The sequence below is a fragment of the Hemicordylus capensis genome, chromosome 3 (genome assembly GCF_027244095.1).
Source record: "Hemicordylus capensis ecotype Gifberg chromosome 3, rHemCap1.1.pri, whole genome shotgun sequence".
NCBI lineage: Eukaryota > Metazoa > Chordata > Lepidosauria > Squamata > Cordylidae > Hemicordylus > Hemicordylus capensis.
The window spans coordinates 73420349-73440876 of NC_069659.1; the positions used below are offsets into that span (position 1 = coordinate 73420349).

At 44.3% G+C, this 20528-nt stretch overlaps 1 non-coding gene across 1 annotated transcript; it reads right to left on the reverse strand.

The window, feature by feature from the left end:
- Positions 1–7727: 7727 nt before the first annotated feature.
- Positions 7728–7836, reverse strand: LOC128352654 (U6 spliceosomal RNA). The gene has a single exon (XR_008320554.1). It is a non-coding gene; the product is annotated as a U6 spliceosomal RNA (small nuclear RNA).
- Positions 7837–20528: the final 12692 nt, after the last annotated feature.

A 20528-nucleotide genomic window follows, 5' to 3' on the forward strand; every position in this document is an offset into this window, starting at 1 on the left:
CCTCACAAACTTGCTTTAACACATCCAACTGCTCTGGCTTAACAATACAGCAGCACACCACTGGGGAGAAAAAGGGAAGAAAAGGGAGCTATAAAAAAGGAAACATATCTCTGACAGCTGCTGAATGTGGGTTTTATTTGGCTAAACATCAGGAACACGTATTAGAACAGCAGAGGTAACGAATCAATTCCACTCGAGTCGTCGTCCCCTCACCCACTCCTCCCATTCATGCCTCCTCCAAAGCCGCTTGCAAATTGCTGCTTTGTAGTTTCCCTGCGATGTAGCAGTAGGACCCAGGGGCCTGCCACAGCCACCAATAGAAGCTCATACTTGGATCTATTTGTATGCAATGCCTTCTGCTCTGCGCATTAATGGTAATACAGATAACGGGTCTGAAAGAATTCTCTTCTGAAGAAGGATTTGATTTTCCGGGGTCCTGATATTGGGAAGAAATCCAGTTTCATCCCTCTTTTGTAGTGAAAAGTCTCTTGAATAGATTGTCTGCTTGAACTCAAAAGAAGGTCTCTGCGTGGAAGGAAAGTTGCAAGGACTGTCTAAATCATGGAGCTGCTAGTTTTCTGACATCCTCCTTATCTCGAAGGGTAAGTGCGCAAGTTAACCCAGCGGTGGATATTGCCAGTTTCAGGACTGATTTTAAAAGGGGAGCAGGGGGAGAGCTTGTGTCGCGGTGAGGCTGGGTTTTTGAAACACACCAGCGAGGGTTTATTTTTATTTTGAAGCAAGAGGGGGAAAGCAATGACAAGATGAAACGCTGTGCAAATCCAACAAGTTTCGTTGCGGGTGTGACGAGGAGTCCCTTTATTGTCTCTAAAGTTAGCAGATTATTACAGGGGTGGGACCGCCACTATCGTGAAAGAAGTTGAAAAGCTCCGCAGGCGTGGGTTCAAAGAGTCCTTTTAAAAAGCAATTTCCACGCTGCACTTCCAGCGCTGCAAAAGAGGAGCCATCAGTCCTCCTTCCTCTTTGGGTTAATTTACAGGCTGGGTAGCTTTGCAAGAGCAACTTTGCAGGGGGCTGATTTCTGCGCTTCTTTTGCTGCAGAGCCAGGCGGCGGAGGAGCCAGGGATTTTCTGCGTCTGGCTCCGGAGAGGGGCTTGTAGCACTTTGCAAAGCCTGACAGTTTTGGTTTTGTGCATCAGCCCCCTTGAGATCCCCCCCCCCACCACTTTGGTAAGATGAAGGCGAGAGAGAGTGAGCGAGAGAGGAACACTAGGCTGTGAATGAAAGAAGTTAACCCTTTCAAAACACAGCCTTGTTCTGCTGAATTTGGCTTGAGCGTCAAAACCCGTGTGGGTCGCTGAGAAGCATATTGCAGGTGGGGGAGCAGTCCAGCGTCTGCATTATTGATGAAAAGCTCCCTGCTGCTGCTGCTGGCGGGAGCAGCATCCCCCTCCTATCCGAAGGACAGGGCGGCTACGGGGCGTGGAGTCCTGCTCTGAGAGACGCGCTGTTGCTGCTGCTTGTGCCTAACACAATGGAAGGAGCCCCCTACGGGCTGGCACTGGGCTGTGGAGCGGGCGGTGGAGAGAGCGCCGCTGCTGCTGCAGCTGCTTGTGCTGCTGCAGTCAATGCCGCAAAACTCTCCCGTCTTCTCTCGCCTCCCCACCGCCAACCCCGCTCGGCTCCCTATTCTGGCGATGCCTGCGAAGAAGTCACATTGTGAGCGGCTCAGAGACAGTGACGCGCTCTCGGGAGGCGAGAGAATACGTTTGGCCGCTGAAGGGTTGCCCTTCCCGCCTCCCATAATCCTCGTGAAGGGAGAGGAGGAAGGTAAATACACGGAGGCGCTTGCTCTCTTCCCTCCCTACCGCCCACCCCTTGCTTCGCTGTAGCCTCCTGCTGGAGTTCTGTTTCCCGCGTGTGCGGCTGCAGTGCAGACTCTCTGAGGCGCTGCGGCTCAAGTTAGCCAAAGCGGCAAACTTGCTTGGGAGTAAAACCAGCGGAACACAGAGAGGCTGGCGATAAAATCTGCATAGGATCGAGCAGCATGTTCGGTTGTATCGTTTTACAAAGGAAACGTCGATGCAGTCCAGAACCTGTTTTGCATAAGCTCTGAAACGTGACTTCTTGAAAAGGATTTGTTGTGAAGGGGAAAGTGTCTGTAAAGTGGGGAGTGTCTTGGACTATATGCAGAGTGGCCAGGTCCCTTACTAGAGACATTTGCTTCACAGAAAGAAACATTTCACATCCATGTGGGAAACACCTGGACAGACAGCGAGAATCCTAGTTGCAGGGGACCTTGGAAGTCTTCTAGTTCATCCCCTCTTAGCAGGATACTGCTAAGGCATTCCCAGTGGGTGGCTCTTTGAAAACCCCTTGAGAATGAGAGCCTACTACTGCACAAGGTGGGCTGTTACAGATAGGAATTGCATCCTAATGTCTCTAGCCTAAATCTGCTACATTGTAAGCTCAACCCATTGGCTCTAGTCCTGCCCTTGGGGAAAAGAAAGCGCAAGTCTCCTCCTTCAATATGGCAGTCCTCAGATATTTGAAGGAATATTTATTACATTTCATTACATTTCTGTCCTGCCTAATGAACAATTTATAGGTGGTTTACAAATTTAAACATTAAAATGAGCAATAAAACAATAACATTAACAGTTAAATACAAATACCAGTATTAAAAAGATGTGTCTCCAAGGCCTTCTTAACGGTCAGCAACTAGGACATCCTTCACATTTTGCAGAGTGTGTGTTCCAAAGCTCATTCCCCTTCTCTTATCAGGCTAAATATACCCAGCTCCTTCAGGTGCTCCTCATAAAACTTGGTTTCCTGATGGCCTCTGAACCAGTTTATCAGTGGCCTTCTTAAAATGTGGTGCAGTATTCCAAGTGAGGTCTGATCAAGGCAAAAAAAGAGTAGAACTATAGCCATCTTCAGATGTTGTTTGAGAAGGAACCATCGTGGTGTAGTGGTTAGAGTGCTGGGCTAGAAGCAGGGAGACCCGAGTTCAAATCCCCATTCAGTCATGATACTAGCTGGGTGACTCTGGGCCAGTCACCTCTCTCTCAGCCTAACCTACTTCACAGGGTTGTTGTGAGGAGAAACTTAAGTATGTAGTACACCGCTCTGGGCTCCTTGGAGGATACTTATTTTGTATACTTATTTTGAAATATCAGACTTAAATCCTTGGGGGCCTGGGGTCAGGTGTGCGGAGGCCCTGGACTTTGAGGGGCTGGGGGCCCATTTTAAAATCTCATCTTGGCCCATTCCAACCTTGCTATGCCCCTGGCGGTCACTACACATGGGTTTCTGCACAACACCTGCACAGAAGAAACTTCCATGTAGAAAATGTGTCTCTTGTAAATTGACCCTGAATTTTCCATCCATGACTGGGATATCTGAGAGTTAGAGTCAATAATAAGAGAACAGCACACTGCTTGTGACAGGAAGGGGCAAATTACAATGATTTCTTAGTCTGGCAGGGGCTGGTTTTGGCCCTGGCAGAACTTGGCTGTCTGCTCCTGTTGCAAATTCCTCTGTCTAGTGTGGCAAACTAAGCACTAGTGTGGTGAATGCACATATACCCCACCATGAGCCAATAGTCATCATAAGACAAAGGCTGGCAGAAATCATTCACTGGTTTATAGACACACCCACCCACCCCACCACCTTCTTCTTCCCCTATTTTGCTAGTGGCTATTTGGGCAGGTGATCCTCTAGGACAAAGTCATGTTTTTTAAAGAATGAGATGAGACAGAGAAAATGACACTTGGAATCCTCGCATAACTCCTGACTATTGTTCTAAGTCTTTTACAGAGAGCCTCAGGTTTTGATCAACAACCATGTCTAGATGGTACAGTGTTCCTTTTAACAGGGATTTCCAGATATTGTTGACTACAAGTCCCATCATTCCTGTTTGGACAGGGGCGCAATTTCAGTGCTTGCCCTAGGCGCCATTTTCCCTAGTTACGCCTCTGGTCACCAGTACTGTTCCAGGTCCAGGATCAGACCCAATTCCCCAGGGGACGTATTTGCCCTACCTTGGACAGACCGTCTCATCTACGCCTTCCCTCCAATCCCTCTACTTCCTCGAGTCCTTCAGAAGATCTCCCAGGACCGCCCTCATTGCATCCTCATCGCCCTGTGGTGGCCCAGGCGGCCCTGGTTTCCCCAACTCTTTTGTCTTTCCAACCAATACCACAGCTTCCCAGACATCCCGCACCTCCCCTCCCTGCAGAATGGTCACCTTCTCCATCCAGACCTACAGCATCTCCACCTCACAGCTTGGCACATAGTCCTGCCCTCCTGGCGGACCTGCTCAGAATAGTCCAAGCCTCACGTAAACCCTCCACAGTTTCCTCTTACTTCCACAAATGGACCCGTTTTCAGACTTATTTAAGGGACAGAGAAATCCCCCTGCACTCTGCTTTGGTGCAACATATTTGTGCCTACTTACTATCCCTTAAGCAGGCCGGACTTAAAATCCCGTCATTACAGGTCCACCTGGCAGCCATAGTGGCTAACTCCCCTACCTCCACACCCTCATGGTTCCAACACCCTACTGTCAAGCACTTCCTTAAAGGGCTCACTCACCTTTATCCGGACCCACCAATCATGGCCCGGGCTTGGGACCTGACTTTGGTCCTCTCTTCCCTCATGAACGCTCCCTTCGAACCCATGGCTACGATTTCTCTCGACCTCCTTTCCTGTAAAGTGGCCTTCCTTATGGCTATCACCTCGGCCAGACGGGTCAGTGAACTCAGGGCTCTTAGAGTTGACCCTCCTTATCTCACCTTCCATAAAGAAAAGGCTGTCCTACAACCTTTAAAAACACAAAAAACCTGCTGTAAGCAGGCAAAGAGAATCAAAAGTCCGACCCTCAGCAAATTTCTGGTACGGCAGGCTGCCAGGTCGCTACATGTTTAGGTTGTTTGTCTGAAGAGGCAATGCCCTAAGCTTGGTTGCTGTTGTTTCTGTAAATAGCAGTCTGGGACTTGTGATTGCTGTTCATGGGCTTCTCAAATAACATCTGAACGGCTTATTTATTTATTTATTTATTTATTTTGATACCACCCTTCCTAAACCACTCAGGGTAGTAGATACTAAAATCAAAAACACATAATTAAAATCAAAAACCAATTAACAGCAGATTAGAATTATCATTAAAACTAGATATCATTAAAAGCCAGGCAAAAAGAATGGGTCTTAAAGGCTCTCCTGAAGGCCTCCAAGGAGGATAATCCTCTAATATCCACAAGGAGCATGTTCCACAACCTAGGGGTGACAACAAAGAAAACCCTATCCCATGTTGCCACCAGATGAACTTGAGGACGGTCTCCTCCTGATGAACTTAATGAGCGGTGGAGATTTTGTAGAGCGGTCTCTCAGGTAACCTGAACCTAAGCCATTCAAGACTTTAAAGGTAATAACCAGCACTTTGTACTTTGCCCCGAAACAGATCGTCAGCCAGTGCAGCTGTTTAAGAACAGGCATAATGTGGTCTCTCTGGGACACCCTAGAGACAAATCTGGCTGCCTCATTTTGAACTAACTGAAGTTTCCGAACTAAGTAGAAAGGCAGCCCTACATAAGAGTACATTGCAGTAGTCCAACCTGGAGCTTAACAGCTTTTGTAACACTGTTTTTAGGTCATTCTCCTCAAGAAATGGGAGAAGTTGTTGAATCAATAGCAGCTGGTAAAAAGCACTCTGGCCACAGCCCCAACCTGAGGCACCAGGTTGAGACTTGGTCCAAAAGCACTCCCAAGCTACAAACCTGTTTTTTCTGGGAGAGTGTAACCTCATCCAGAACAGGAAACTCTATTCCATCTTGCAGATTTTGACCCCTGATAATGAGCACCTCCACCTTGCTTGGATTCAGCTTCAGTTTATTATCTCTCATCCATTGCATTACTGCCCGTAGGCAGGCATTTAAGGGCTAATGCTATTTCCTGATGTTGATGACAAGGAGAAATAGATTTGAGTGTCATCAGTAGGTTCACATAGATTTTAAAAAGTATCGGTGACAGAATTGCACCCTGAGGGACTCCATATAGTACTTCTGTTTTTAAGAGCAACTGTCACCAAGCACCACCATCTGATATTAACCTGAGACATAGGAGCAGAACCACTGTAGAACAGTGTCGCCTATCCCCAAATCCCTCTGGCGATCCAAAATGATACCATGGTTGATAGTATCAAAAGCTGCTGAGAGATCCAAAATAACCAGCAGAGTCACACTCCCTTTGCCAATTCCCTGGCAAAGGTCATTTATCAGGCCAACCAAGCCATCTCAACACCATAGCCCCCTTAAAGCCAGTTTGAAATGGTTCTAGAATAATCAGTTTCTCCCAAGACTACTTGGAGCTGGCCAGGTGGTACCCTCTCAATCATCTTACACAACCATAGGAGTTTGGAGACCTCCATCACCAGGGGATCCAAACTTGACTTCTTAAGAAGGGGTCTAACCACAGCCTCCTTTAAATAAGATGGCATCCTACACTCCTTCAGTGAGGTATTAATGATATCAACTACGCCAGCTTCAACAACCTCCCTGCAAGATGAAATCAGCCATGTTGGGCAAGGATCCAAAGAACAGGTGGTACGCCATACACCTCCAAGCAGCTTGTCCACATACTCAGGAGTCACAAACTGAAACTGATCCAATCTATTCTCGCACGAGGGACTGCTGGACATCCCCGTAACTGGCCCTGCAGAATACTGAAGTCCAGATCAGTCCGAATGTGAGGTTTTTATCTGCAAAAAAACTCATTGAATACATCACAATGAGACATTGTTTTGTTTCCAGAATCATTATATCTCATTAATTTGATTTATTTCTTTATTGGGTTTATATACTGCCCTTCCAAAATGGCTCAACATCTGGACAATATCTCATGATCTGGACACTCTGCTTCTGTTAATGCAACCTAAGATTGCATTAGGTTTCTTAGCATGGGCTAAGGGGGAAAAAGTGGGGGGTGTTGCACAATGTTTGTGTTTGTGCAATTTGCACAACTTACTCTTGTGTAACATCATTATTCCCTGAGCAGTAGTGTGCTAGAGGGGCAGGATATAAATATATTAAATAAATAGATAGATCGATAAACTTATTTGTGCACTCTTTCTGTTTGCACAACCTATACAGCTTGCCTACACACAACATTACTGGTCTGATGTACCCTTGTGTGGTATGGTAGTCAGTGTTCCAAGTGAGAATATATACACAGAATAGACTGGATAGATTCTTGTGATCTGGGCCTCTGTTAATGTAGATCACAATTGCATTAGCTTTTTAAACAGATGCATCACACTGTTTGTTCATGTTCAACCTGTGGTCCACTAAAACCCCTCGATCTTTTTAATAGGAACATAGGAAGCTGCCTTACACAGAGTCAAACCATTGGTCCATGTTCCTGGTATCAGCCAGAGAGGTGGGGTAACAGAGGCCTGCTTAGCTTTCTGTTTATAAGAGTTTCCTTTGTGTACCCTCCTAAATACAACTGTGGGTCCATCTAGCTTAGTATTGCCTACTCAGGCTTGTAGCGGGCCGCGGCTTCTTCAAGGCTACAGGCAGGAGTCTCTCTCAGCACTATCTTGGAGATGCCAGGAAGGGAACTTGGGATCTCAGATACTCTTTTCAGAGTGGATCCATCCCTAAGGGGGATATCTTACAGTACTCAAACATGCAGTCTCCCATTCAAATGCAAACCATGGCAGACCCTGCTTAGCAAAGGAGACAATTCATGCTTGCTCTCCTTCCATTAAAAATATGGAATGCTTCATGAATTTGTGTGTCATTCTTGCATAGGGACCATGCTAATCTTCTCTGTATCATTCCAATTTCTGTACAGTGTGCTGCCGGAGCGAGCATATCCTGCTGCTAGCCAACCATGCAGAAATGCTTAACTATTTTAATGTTCAGTGTGCACATCTGAAATAAGTCAAGAATTACAAAGACACATGCTTCTGGTTATTTGTCATCCTGAAGAAGTTAGTATCCAAGAAGTGCAACACACCTGGAACTTCTCATGGTTTGAGAAAGTGAGGAATGCACATAGCTATACCATGAGAGAAAAGCAATAACATACAGAGAATATAACATGCTTGGAGGCATTCCTTTATGCCACCAGGTTACATAGCTTTATTTTCTTCCAAAACCAGCAAGATGATATGGTGGAAAGAAATGGCATCAACTGACAAGCTGTTTTTGTGTGAGAAACAACAAGCAAAATCTTAGCCATTTTTCCAGATATAACAACAGTAAGAGCCTTACGGACAATACTATCCCAGTAAAGGGATGTTCTGAGATCGCACCCATCATGACATCCTCCATGGTCATCCCAATGCCCTCCAGGCATGTTCAGTTATAAGCTGAGAAGGGCTATTCATTTGAATGCCCCTCTACAGTCAATCCAAATTGTTTAAACAACCATGTGGTATGTGGACAGGGGCATCCAACTGAACAACCCCTCCTTGCAATAGGTACATGCTGTGTAGGTCATCCACAGATGGCATCCCAACAGCTACGCTCTCTGCACATCTCCTTCCTAATCACATGGGCAGGGATGGTATCATCTGATCCAGCCCTACAATTATTTCCCAATTTTGAAATTCAGATGTAAAATCTACATTGACTGCCATGTTGATTAGATTTTGAATTGCTTCCTTCTGTATTTTATCCTTCAGTGGCAATATTCACACACTTCATAAATAGCATGGTAGAAATTGCACTTTTATGTTTCAGTGCTATGCACGTTTACGTCAGAAAAAGCCCCATTAAACTCAAGGGGACTTTCTTCTTAAATGTGCATAGGATTTGCACTGGTAGTATTTATGAAAATATCCTTCCATTCCCATTTATTTGGAAGTGAGTCCTACTGAGTTCAGTGGGATTTACTCTGAAGTATGGATAGTAACTTGTCAATATCCAAGTGAGTTTTGATCTATTTCACACTCATGTAGTGAGAACAACTTATCAGGACAAAGCTTTGCTTTTACTGCATGGAAATGAGACTGGAAAGGAGAAGGACAAGGTAGCTATGGTTGCTGATGCATCCTGTCCTTCATTGGATTGTCAAAAGAAAAAGACCTGGCCTGCTCTTGTGTATTAAGCAGCAGCTTGATGTGAAGAAACCAATAGTAAATATTTCATAGCAGAGATTAGCATTATTCTGCACATCATCCTACTATTAAAAACACAGGAGCAGGGCACTGTGGAAAACTGGAAACGACCTGCCCAGGAAGTATAGAGTTATGTCTCCAGAAGTTTATTATGCAATCAGTTGAAAATGCAGTTAAAATTTAGTACCATTGTGGGCTTTTTATGTACATTTTCTGGCTTTCCTATTTTATTGTTGGTTTTGGAAAAGACTTTTAAGGAACATGTGGGGGTTGTAAGTAAATGCAAGAACTACTGGCGGGAATGCAGAAAGCAAGCCTAAATTGAGTCATTCCTCCAGAGTCCAGAGCCTGTCTGCATAGGAAAGGAAGGAGAGCCATTCTGCTTCCACCCCAGAAATCACATGCTGGCATTAAGTCGATCTGGGAGGGCCTCAAGAACTTATTGACAACCTCTTGGCACCATTTCCAATTTTTCTTTTATTATAGGAGGTGACTTTAATTCTAGAATGGGTCCAAATGATGACAATTTGTATATAAATTATCAGAGCTACCCAATGGAAAGGGATTGTCCACCCCCATTCCAGAGATGTTAGTCTAAAGATCAGGTCTGCAATTTAGCTGGCCTTTACCTGGCTCGTACAATGAATGCATTAGATTTGTTTGGGCTAAAAGGGGTGATGGATAGGGATATTGTGGGTGAGTTCACACGTTGGTCTGGGCTAAGAGCAAGTGTTCTGGATTATATATTTGTCTCACGGAATGTTCTGAGCTCTTTGATTCAATTTAATATAGAGGGATGAATGGACAGTGACCATCTTCCATTGTCTCTTACCTTAGAGATCTCAGGGGAGGGAGTACTCCTTGAGGAGGTCCCCCAGTTTGTGAATGTTCTAGGCTAATAAGGGCCAAATGGTCTGCACATTGAGAAGAGCAAGTCAGGGATATTTGTGTCACAGATGATTTCCTGCAACTCCATGCACTTCTCTTGTCACAGCCCCCAAATGTGGGTGTCCTCACTATCAAACCCTTATCCAGAAGATACAGTATTGCCTAGGGCAAGCCACTTCAACCATCTCCAGTGGGTGATGTAAATCTTATAGTTGGTTTGACCAGGATTGTATTGTAGCAAAAAAGGACCTGGTAACAAAATTCAAATTGTACATGGCTAATATAGATCTGGTGATGGCCCAAGAAATATTAGAACAGAAGAAGTAATATAAATTAATAAGGAAGAAAAAATGAATTGCAATAAGGGAGTCCTGGGAATGGTTATATGCAGCCTCCAGAACAAAAGACTAGAGAACATTTTGGAGAATTGTGGTGTCCAGTTCCCATAGGAACTCCTCCAAGCTGGGGTGTTATAACTTGGCAGACACCTGGATGACACATTTTAAGACCCTATATTTGACCAATTAACAGCAGGGATACAGCCCTTCAGTTTCACTTGGACTCTCTCCTTACCTGGTCCCTGGTCACCTCCCAAGAAATTGTTAGCTTAGTCAGTTAAAATCAGGCAAGGCACCTGGAGTGGACCTGATCCCTGCAGAGCTATTAAAAGCAAATATTCATTGGTGGGCCCTGGTTTTGGCAAATTTTAAATATCGATCGGGTAGCCCACATACAAGAAAAATGGAATATGGCTGTTATTGTCCCTGTTTACAAGAATGGCCAACACTCCGACCCATCTAACTATCACCCAATACATTTGCTGAGGATAGTTAGTAAAATGTATACCAGACATCTTTGTAACAAGCTTATTATTATTATTATTTTACTACATTTATATCCTGCTCTTCCTCCAAGGAGCCCAGAGCAGTGTACTACATACTTCAGTTTCTCTTTCACAACAACCCTGTGAAGTAGGCTAGGCTGAAAGAGAAGTGACTGGCCCAGAGTCACCCAGCTAGTATCATGGCTGAATGGATATTTGAACTCGGGTCTCCCCGATCCTAGTCCAGCACTCTAACCACTACACCACGCTGGCTTGGTTTGGGCGGTGCAAGAGAATATCCTTAGGGAGGAACAGGCTGGGTTCCAATGAGTCGGTTGATCCACACTAGAGCAGGCTTTGGTTTTACAGCATTTAGTGGGAAAGTATGCCGGCAAACCCTCCTATATGCAGCACTTATTGACTTTAAAGCCACCTTTGAATGCAGCTTTTAACGTCAATAAATGTGGCATTTACTGACTTTAAAGTCTCTCCCTAGATTGAGACTCTGAAGCAAACTGGCCAACACTTCTATAGATCCACGATTGCTCTTCCACATCCATATGTTATATGAAAACATCTCATTGACAGTAAAGTGTAATAACAAAGGTCATCTGTCTGAACCGGTAGCCACGCAGAAGGGGGTTAAGCAAGGATGCATCTTAGCTCCCTTTTTGTTTAATTTTTATATTAATTTTTTTAATTCCCCTTCTGGATAATCCTGGCCTCCATCCACCTAAGTTGGCTGACAGATCCATCTCAATCCTACTTTATGCTGATGATGAAGCTATATTATTAACGTCATTAATTGGTATGAGGAGGGTGTTACAGAGACTTACACAGTTTTGTTAAGATGAGTCGCTAGTTATAAATACACAAAAGACTGAGGTTATGGTGTCTGATAAAAGACTGAAAGAACGCAAATGGAAAATTAACAGGAGTAGGGTTGAGCAGGTTAGGACCTATAAGTACTTGTTTAGTTTTTCGTGCAAATGGGACATGGGGTGCACAATGTGTATATTCTGCAGCAAGTGCTCAAAGGAGTGCATCTGTTATATTAATTTTTTTCCACACTGAAGGGAGGCATTCTATCCCAGTGGCTGTTAAGGTATACCAATCCAAAATGTTGGCACAAATGCTATACGGGGTCCAGATCTGTTCCACCTACAATTTCAAACCTATGGAAATGGTCTGGTCAAGATTCCTTTGTACCATAAGGTGTTCAGTTCAGTTCAAAGCTTATTACAGTCTATGACCAGCACAACAAAGGAATAGAATAGAATAAATAACACAGTTTAAAATAAAAACATAATACCACTTATTACCCTAGGGTATAATACTGAAACCACCAAAAGCCTCCCAGTCTTAAGGAGGGAGTTAATTACTAAAACTCAAAAATGTATACATAAGACAAAATGAATATACAATTAAATAAAAAAAAACCATAAACCATTAAAAAGGATAACAGGTCAACAGTCTCAAAACCCACCAGTCTCAAAACCCACCAACCCACCGGTTCAGACAAAAACCCACTTATAGAAAGTTATAAGGCAGCACTGGATTTATTAATTAAAAGCCGATACAGTCTTCAAGCTGCCGAGTAGTGGCAGGAATACTATCCTCAAGCAGAAAGGCTACTTGTTGGCTAGGCGAATTTCCTGGGGAACGAGCCAGCAATGGAAATATTAATTCTAAATGTAAGTCCCTATAAAAGGAGCAGTAAAGCAGAACATGGTAAGATGCCTAGATTGGACTCAAATACCATCCTACACCTAGAAGCAGGTTTAACCAGAGCCGAGGCCCAGGGTCTGGCAGGTTTAACCAGAGCCGAGGTCCACACATTTAACTATTGGTTCAGATTATATTTCTTCCAGGTACTAGGCCTTGCCCCCTAGTTCCACTTTAACTGGTGTAAAAGCCTCTATGATAAATTGGGTAGATATGGCTTCTCACCATAATATTTATTTTCATTGGGATATGATACTGCCAAAGAAATTATTAAACAATGAATAGCAGTTATGGAGAAGCCAGCTGATTTAAGTTTGGTTGCTCCTAGTAGTATTCCAGGTGGGGTTGCCAACATTTCATTGCCAGAATGAGGGACACAAGTTTGGGGGGTCTGGCGGCGGGAGTGGGGAGGGTGGGAGATGTAGATAGTGGCAATCAAGAGCTCAAGTATCATTGATTTATATGTAATTGAATTATATGCTATTGAATAATGCCAGCATTGTTGTTATTATTTAGAACATATTCAAGTTATACTACTCTTCAACCAAAAACTTCTCAAAATAAGAAGCTGCTCTCCCCTCCACCAAAATGAGGGATAAATGCTGTCCCTATAGGGACCAACATTTCATCCCTGAAATAAGGGCTGTCCCGCGTAATGAGGGATAGTTGGCAACCCTAATAAGTAGCTTCTCAAACTACCCTCAGGCAGCTGCATATCTCACAAATCTGACCAATCTAAATTAGAGGAGAGCTTTCTCACTGGTGCAGTTTAATGCCCTGCCTTCTGCTGTTTTGGATGACAGATTTAAGAAAATACTCCTCAGGAATCAACTATGCCCATGCTGTTCGGGCAATATCTATATATTTAATTCACTTAGCCAGCATATGTGCCCAGGATTTTGTGGCGGAACTCTTGCCGACAGGTTGCGAGAGTTCTGCCGCCAAAGGGCAAGAGTTGCAGGCAAGAAAAATGGCAGCAGGCGGTAGCAGCGGGCCGCAAAATTGCCTGAAGAGGCGGGCTCGGCTGGCCACCCGGAGGTGGTGGAATGGCCTTGCCAGGTCAGGCCATCCCAGATAAGGACAAGGAGGCGGCGGTGGCCTGGCCGTGGGGAGTGGGAGCGGGAGGTGGTGGCAGCAGCAGGACGGCCAGTGTAGGAGCCGTTGAGAGGGGTGAGTGGGAAACAGGTGACGACTAACCCTAATCCTCCCGTTGGAGGCCGGGTGGGAGGGAAACAGGTGGTGGGATTTTGACGCCTGGGATAAGGTTCCCTGTTTGCCACCCACTGAGGTAAGATGCACAGTGCGGCGGGGGGCGGGCGGGGGGTGAGGATTGAACCACTTTTTAAAAATATGCCAAGTCAATTGGAAGAATACTATATCTCCTTCCTTATGGCAGACCAGTATAAAGCTATTACAGCTGGGATTGCAAAATTCTGTGTGGGAGCTTGTAAACTGAGATGGGAGCAACTGACTAATTGTAATTGAAACTTCTGTATGAGCCGATGTTTTATTACCTGTCTCTTGTTTTGATCTTATTTTGTTTTGTTTTGATTTTTACTTGCTGATTGCTGGTCACTGACTGTAATAAAAATTCATTGATTCAGTCAATTATTATTATTATTATTACATTTATATCCCGCTCTTCCTCCAAGGAGCCCAGAGCGATGTACTACATACTTGAGTTTCTCTTTCACAACAACCCTGTGAAGTAGGCTAGGCTGAGAGAGAAGTGACTGGCCCAGAGTCACCCAGCTAGTTTCATGGCTGAATGGGGATTTGAACTCGGGTCTCCCCGGTCCTAGTCCAGCACTCTAACCACTACACCACGCTGGCTGCAATCTCCTTTTTTGTCACTTAAAATAGCTTTTATTAGTTCAGTAGCACTCTTTATTATTATAGGGTACTAGAAATTAACTTAGTCTTGGAAACCTAGCTTATGTTTGTTGTTCTGTACTCTTCCAGAATGATGATGCTTCTCTTATACTCTGTACACCATTAAACACTTAGTGCTTTGTTTCAAAAAAGGTGTTAGAAATAACATGACTAGGGTTGCCAAACAATATAGAATTATTGCCACCCCTGATTTTGTCAGATCAAGCAACAGTTAAAGACATAAGAGCATGGCAACTTGGTTTTTATGACCACTTGGGCAACTTTAGCTATTACTAGAGTTCTTACCTTTTTCTTTACAGAAACTCTGTGGCTTTAACAGTTGCATGATGAATACTAGTTCCAAAGGTTATTATTTGTAGTAAACCCTTCTTGCAAGGAAGTCAGAGTTGCATGGGGGTTTCTGCCACTTATCATCAACCATACCCTTTTAGCTACCTAAACAGACTGTAGGATTACAAACATTTTTAAAATGGCCCTTCTTCTGTGCCTTTAACAGACATTAGCAGATGATAATGCTGATCACTATGCCATGAAAAGCTTAACCTATTCACCTCAGACTGCTCTTAAAGGACCAGGAGAAGGGAAGGCCAATCCAGTTTTTTCCCCTTGATAAACTCCTCTCATAACTGTAACAAATGTATGCAACCTTTCACTAAAATTCTCTGCCTTATGGTTGGATTGAAAATAGTCAATTCAATTTTTAAAAGGGATCTAGGTCAACACAAGTTATTTAGCCCAACCCTTTAAAAAAGTAAACTAGCCGACCCTGCACAGAACATCTGTGAGGTATTTGGGGCCAGTGTTTCCCACCCGGGCTGGTCCTTCCCCCCCCCTCCCCGCCTGTGGTTTCTGGATGGCTTTAAAGCCGGCCTGTTCCCTCCTGGGCCATCTCCTCTTCCTGGCAGCCCAGCCGCCTCCTCACCCTGCCACCACCTTGCCACCATGGCCGAGCCCAAAACCGCCACTGCCTCACCACTGCAGCCGGGCCCGCTGCTGCCTTGCCACCACGGTTGGGGCTGCAGCCTCCCAATCGCGGCCAGGCATGCCGCTTCCCTCGTGCGGCCCCTTCCCAATAGGGCCACAATTTCTCTGTCCTTGCTCCCATCTTTGCCGGGAACTTTCGCAGCCTGCCACAAAAGTTCTGTAGGAGCTAATGGGCAGTTCTTGCAAGGGAGAAAGGTAATGGAGGTCTCCAAGGATGTGTAAGTGGTGTGCTATTTAACTTGTTTGTAAATGATCCAGAGTTGGGGTTCAATTGTGTGATAGGTAAGCTTAGAGATAACACTAAACAATTCAGAATTATGGAAATTGAAACAGCCTGAAGAACTGGGAGGGGGGGATCTTCAGAATGCCTGAATGGGAATCAAAATAGGCTTCAATGCAGGTAAGTATAAAGGGGTACATACTGACCATGTATATGTTCAGAGTTTGAACTCATGGTGACTAACCTAAATCTGAAATATGTTCCTGAATTATCTGTACTTTTCAAGAGTTGTGTTGATATAGAAGTGGTTTCCTGATGGCAGAAAGTTTGAAATCCACAGGCTTAGGAAAATTCTAAGCCATATCTACCATATAACTGCAAATACAATTCATAGCTCAGGATAAAGATTGAGGATAAAAACCATTTTACCACAGGAACATGACATCTATCAACAGAAGCATGATATTATATTGCCTATATCACCTGGGGACAGTCACAATCCATTCATGTGAGTCCACCCTATAAGCCAATTCACAGCTTCTTGTTTTTCACACAGTAATTTCACTTGTTTTCTGATAACTTGACTTTCCGAAATGTCTATCACACTGTTTTTGGTGATAGTGTTTCAGCAACAGCAAACAGTGGCCAACAAAGAGGAGGGAAGAGTTACACAATAAATGCCTTCATTACACAATAAATGCCTTGTGACTGAATTATTTGAAGCCACCACAGTTATTTTTTAAAGTTTCAACAACAACATTTTAATGTGAGATCGTTACAAATTATCAAACTGTCCAAATGCGTATATGATATTATACAATTGAAAAGCCTCTCATGATGGTGGGGACAAGAGAGGTGCTTGGTATTTTCTGTGCCTGGAGAAAGGGCAGCCTTCATAGAATTTAACTAAAGTAGCTCTGTGGAAATGCCAAGGAATGGGGAGTTGAAATAAAATGAGCATCATTGTCCTAACAGCCTAACAAGAGCTGGTTCTCTTGGTTCTCACCTCATAAGAGCTCGGTGCAGCATTCTGTAGTTTCAGGAAGAGAAGCCCAAGTTAACCCTAGACTCTGCTGGGAGTGGAACTCCACTCCTTTTTCTGGTCTGTGTCTGAAATCCCTATAGCTCCCATGAATATATCAACAGGAAAATCTAAAACTGCCCACTGGACAGCAATTTCCTCAGTGTATTTCAAAGTGCCATTGTTGCATGAGAGGACTATACCACTCTCTTCACTATCAAACATTTACATGGATTCTTAACAAATTGTGCATGTTTTATGAGAAGTATTCAGAAATCCTGACATCTTCAGTATTTTTGTATGTAAAGGTAAAGTGTGCTGTCAAGTTGATTTCGACTCCTGGCTCCCACAGAGCCCTGTGGTATTCTTTGGTAGAATACAGGAGGGGTTTACCATTGCCTCCTCCTGTGCAGTATGAGATGATGCCTTTCAGCATCTTCCTATATCGCTGCTGCCTGATATAGTACCAGCAGGGATTCGAACTGGCAACCTTCTGCTTGTTAGCCAAACATTTCCCCACTGCGCCACTTAAGGTGGTACTGTAGTTCAAAAGGTAATTATTATCAGCTTAAGCTAACACTTGTACCTCCTTTTCCTCATGTATAGTCTTCCTACAAACCTTTTATTATACACTTAGTTATGCAAGGTATGGTGAATAATCTGAGCATGGTTGAGCAGCCAATGTTGGAAGATAACTGGATGTGTAAGCTAAGGTTGTATGATCACAACCTGGTCTGGAGGAGGAGAGTATGTCTTGCAGTAGCAAGCATGAATTTCCCCCTTTGCTAAGCAGGGTCTGCCCTGGTTTGCATTTAAATGGGAGAAAATATCTGAGCACTGTAAGATATTCCCCTTAGGGGATGGGGCCACTCTGGGAAGAGCATCTGCATGCTTTCATGTGGAAGGTTCCAAGTTCCCTCCCTGGCATCTCCAAGACAGGGCTGTGACTCTAACCTTGGAGAAGCTGCAGCCAATACTGAGCAAAATGTACCAATGGTATTAGAGATGTGCACAGAACCGGGAAGCGGGGGAGGTGCTGCTTTAAGGGCAGGGGAGAGTCACTTACCCCTCCCACCACTCTTCCCCTGCTAGTTCTCCATTTTTAGAAAGTCCATCGGGGTGGCAGCGTACCTCCCTGCCACCCCATTTGCCCTCTTTACCGGAAGGACATGCACACATTGTGCTTGCTGCGCACATGCGCCCTCAGTGTGTGCGCCTGCACCTGGTGCACACAGAGACGTCTGATACTTCCAGTTAATTCCAGTAAAGGGGGCAAACGGGGTGGCAGGGAGCTACGCTGGTGCCCCGATAGACTTTCTAAAAATGGAGTGCCAGTGGGGGAAGAGTGGCAGGATGTATAAGTGCACCCTACCACACCCTTAAAGCAGTGTCTCCTCCTTTGAACCGGCAGAACCACCCGCCATTCAAAATGGTTCGGAGGCCCATAAAGGGCTTTTGAACCTGTTCCGTGCACATCCCTACTTGGTATAAGGCAGCTTCCTATGTTCCTCTGATTATTGAGACTTTGTGAGGAAGATTGGTAATAGTGCTACAGTATTGAGAAGGGTTTTTATAAAATAAAATAAAATCCTAGAGGGACATTATTTTTAATCTTATATTCTGTTTGGGCTTAAAACTTCAAGCAGTCTTTTGGGGGACAGAAGACTGTGGCTCAGAGAACCATAGGAATAGTCAACCATGGGTATAGCGAAAGACTTTTGTATGTAATTCTTCATTCCTGCAGAATAAACCAGGATTCTACAGATTTTCTTTGGCTGTAGGAGCCTGCCCAAAAAATTAGGAGCCAGACTGCTCTCTTCTCCATGGGAGGCAGAAACATGACTTTCTCCAAACAACTTTCTATGCTCCACCGGGAAGGGCAGACTCTCCACATTTCTTGCTCATGCCTATAGGGATGTGTATGAACCGTACACAGTGGTTGGTGCACTGGTTTGGTGCTGTACCGGTTCGGACTATGTCCTAACCAGTTCAGTGCTTCAGGGAGGGGAGCAGTGAGTGGGATCTTTAAAAAAAAAAAAGGACAGCAGGTGCTTACCTTTTCGCTGTTGCCGCATACAGCTTCCTGCTGCAGTGGCACTTGTCCAAGAACCTGCATTTGGTGCTGGCACACACACAACACATATGTTCTTGGGATGAGTGCTGCTGCCATAGGAAGCTGCATGCGGCGGCAGAGAGCAGGTAAGGATTTGTGCTTCCCTTTTTTAAAGATCCTGCTTGCTACTCCCCTCCCTGTGGTGCTGAACCAGTTCGGACCTTGTCCAAACAGTTTCGGTTCTGAACCAGTGCACCAACCTCAGTTTGTGCACATCCCGACACTCCTTTTCTTGGATGGATCCTTCTGGCTCAGGCAGGCAATGGACCAGTGTGAACAAGAAGAGAAGGGAGCAACCTGCTCCTGCCTTGCTTGTTCTCCTGGTTGTGCCTGTCCATTGCCTGGCTCAGGTACCTCACTTAAGTTTCCAGATGGCATGATGAACTGGCTTGTTGAGCCCATGAATATTGAAATCTCAGGCTCATTTGTTCTGATAATGCCTGCAGATTAACTTCTTAATGAAGCTTATACTTGTTGTGTTTGAAATAATCTAAGTGCATAGCCTCCCAACCCATAATCCCATACTGTACTGCCTGCCTAACGAATGTTCTGAGAAGCATCACTTTGAAGCTTTACACGTAGTTGATCTGCTATATGGGAGGTGTGGTAGAGACTGTACCTCTTAAAGCAGGGGTGGGGAACCTTGGCCTTCCAGCTGTTTTTGAACTACAACTCCCATCATCCCCACCCCAGCATTATTGGGGTGGCCCACCCCTGTCTTTAAGGCTTATTAGGTGTTCCTGTTCCTCACCCCTGTCTTAAAGGCTTATTAGGTGTGCATGAACAGTTGCTGGATGCAGATGTTTTCCCCTCTCTTTCCTATGGAAACACCAGCAAGTTTCATCGTGCCCTGTATGCTGATTATTGGGGGAGGACAGATGAGCCTCTTTATGACAATGGTATTTTGTATTGAAGTTCCAAAAGTTTTCTTTAAATGACAGCTTCAATTCAGTGGCTGACTTTCTAAATAAATTCACTACAGAAAGTCCTATTGAAATTTAGTAGCCCTTTAGAGTAGCTCCTGAGTGGTACCACTGAGAAAATTAGTCTTGCTCTTGGCCGGTCAGTCATACTAATGCCACTACATCCTAAATCTTGCCACACCAAAAAATAAATAGTTATGGAGTATAGCAGTTGCTCAGCTGCTTCAGTTTTGCAAAAGATATTATGCTGGAAATGTAACTGTCAGGCAAAAACTGAAAGCAGATATGTGCAACTCTTTCCTGAGGGTATGTACGTTAATTTTTAGATTTCTGAGAAATTTATTTGTGAGAAAGCATTTACCTCTAATGAATATATTATGTCAACTCAATTATAAACATCTAGCCTAAAGAACTAATTTATTTGCTAAATTCTCCTGTAGGCAGTTGCATTGCATACTCAAGGAAATATCACAGATAAAACAATTCTTCCCTTAAGCCTTTCTTTGAAGAATACTGTGAATGATGTCTCTGTGTGCTGTGTCTGATATTTTGAAAAAGCTAAACAGCTTGCTTCATAGGAAATATGTTTTTTCTAATTTACTCATAATTTCCTTGTTCTGCATGGGGTTACAGTTCCTCACAAAACAGGTGCGCAGTCTGGTGTGCTTCTGGATAAACAGATGGTGACTGGGGCCAGGAGCACCTTTGCACAATTATGTATGTTACCCTACCTGCCTGGTGAAGGAAAATCTAGCCATTGTCATTCATGGCTTGGTCATGTCATGGTTTAACAACTACAATGCTCTTTATGGTGCCCATAAAAGAAGTCACTTGGAAGCTTCAGATGCTGCAA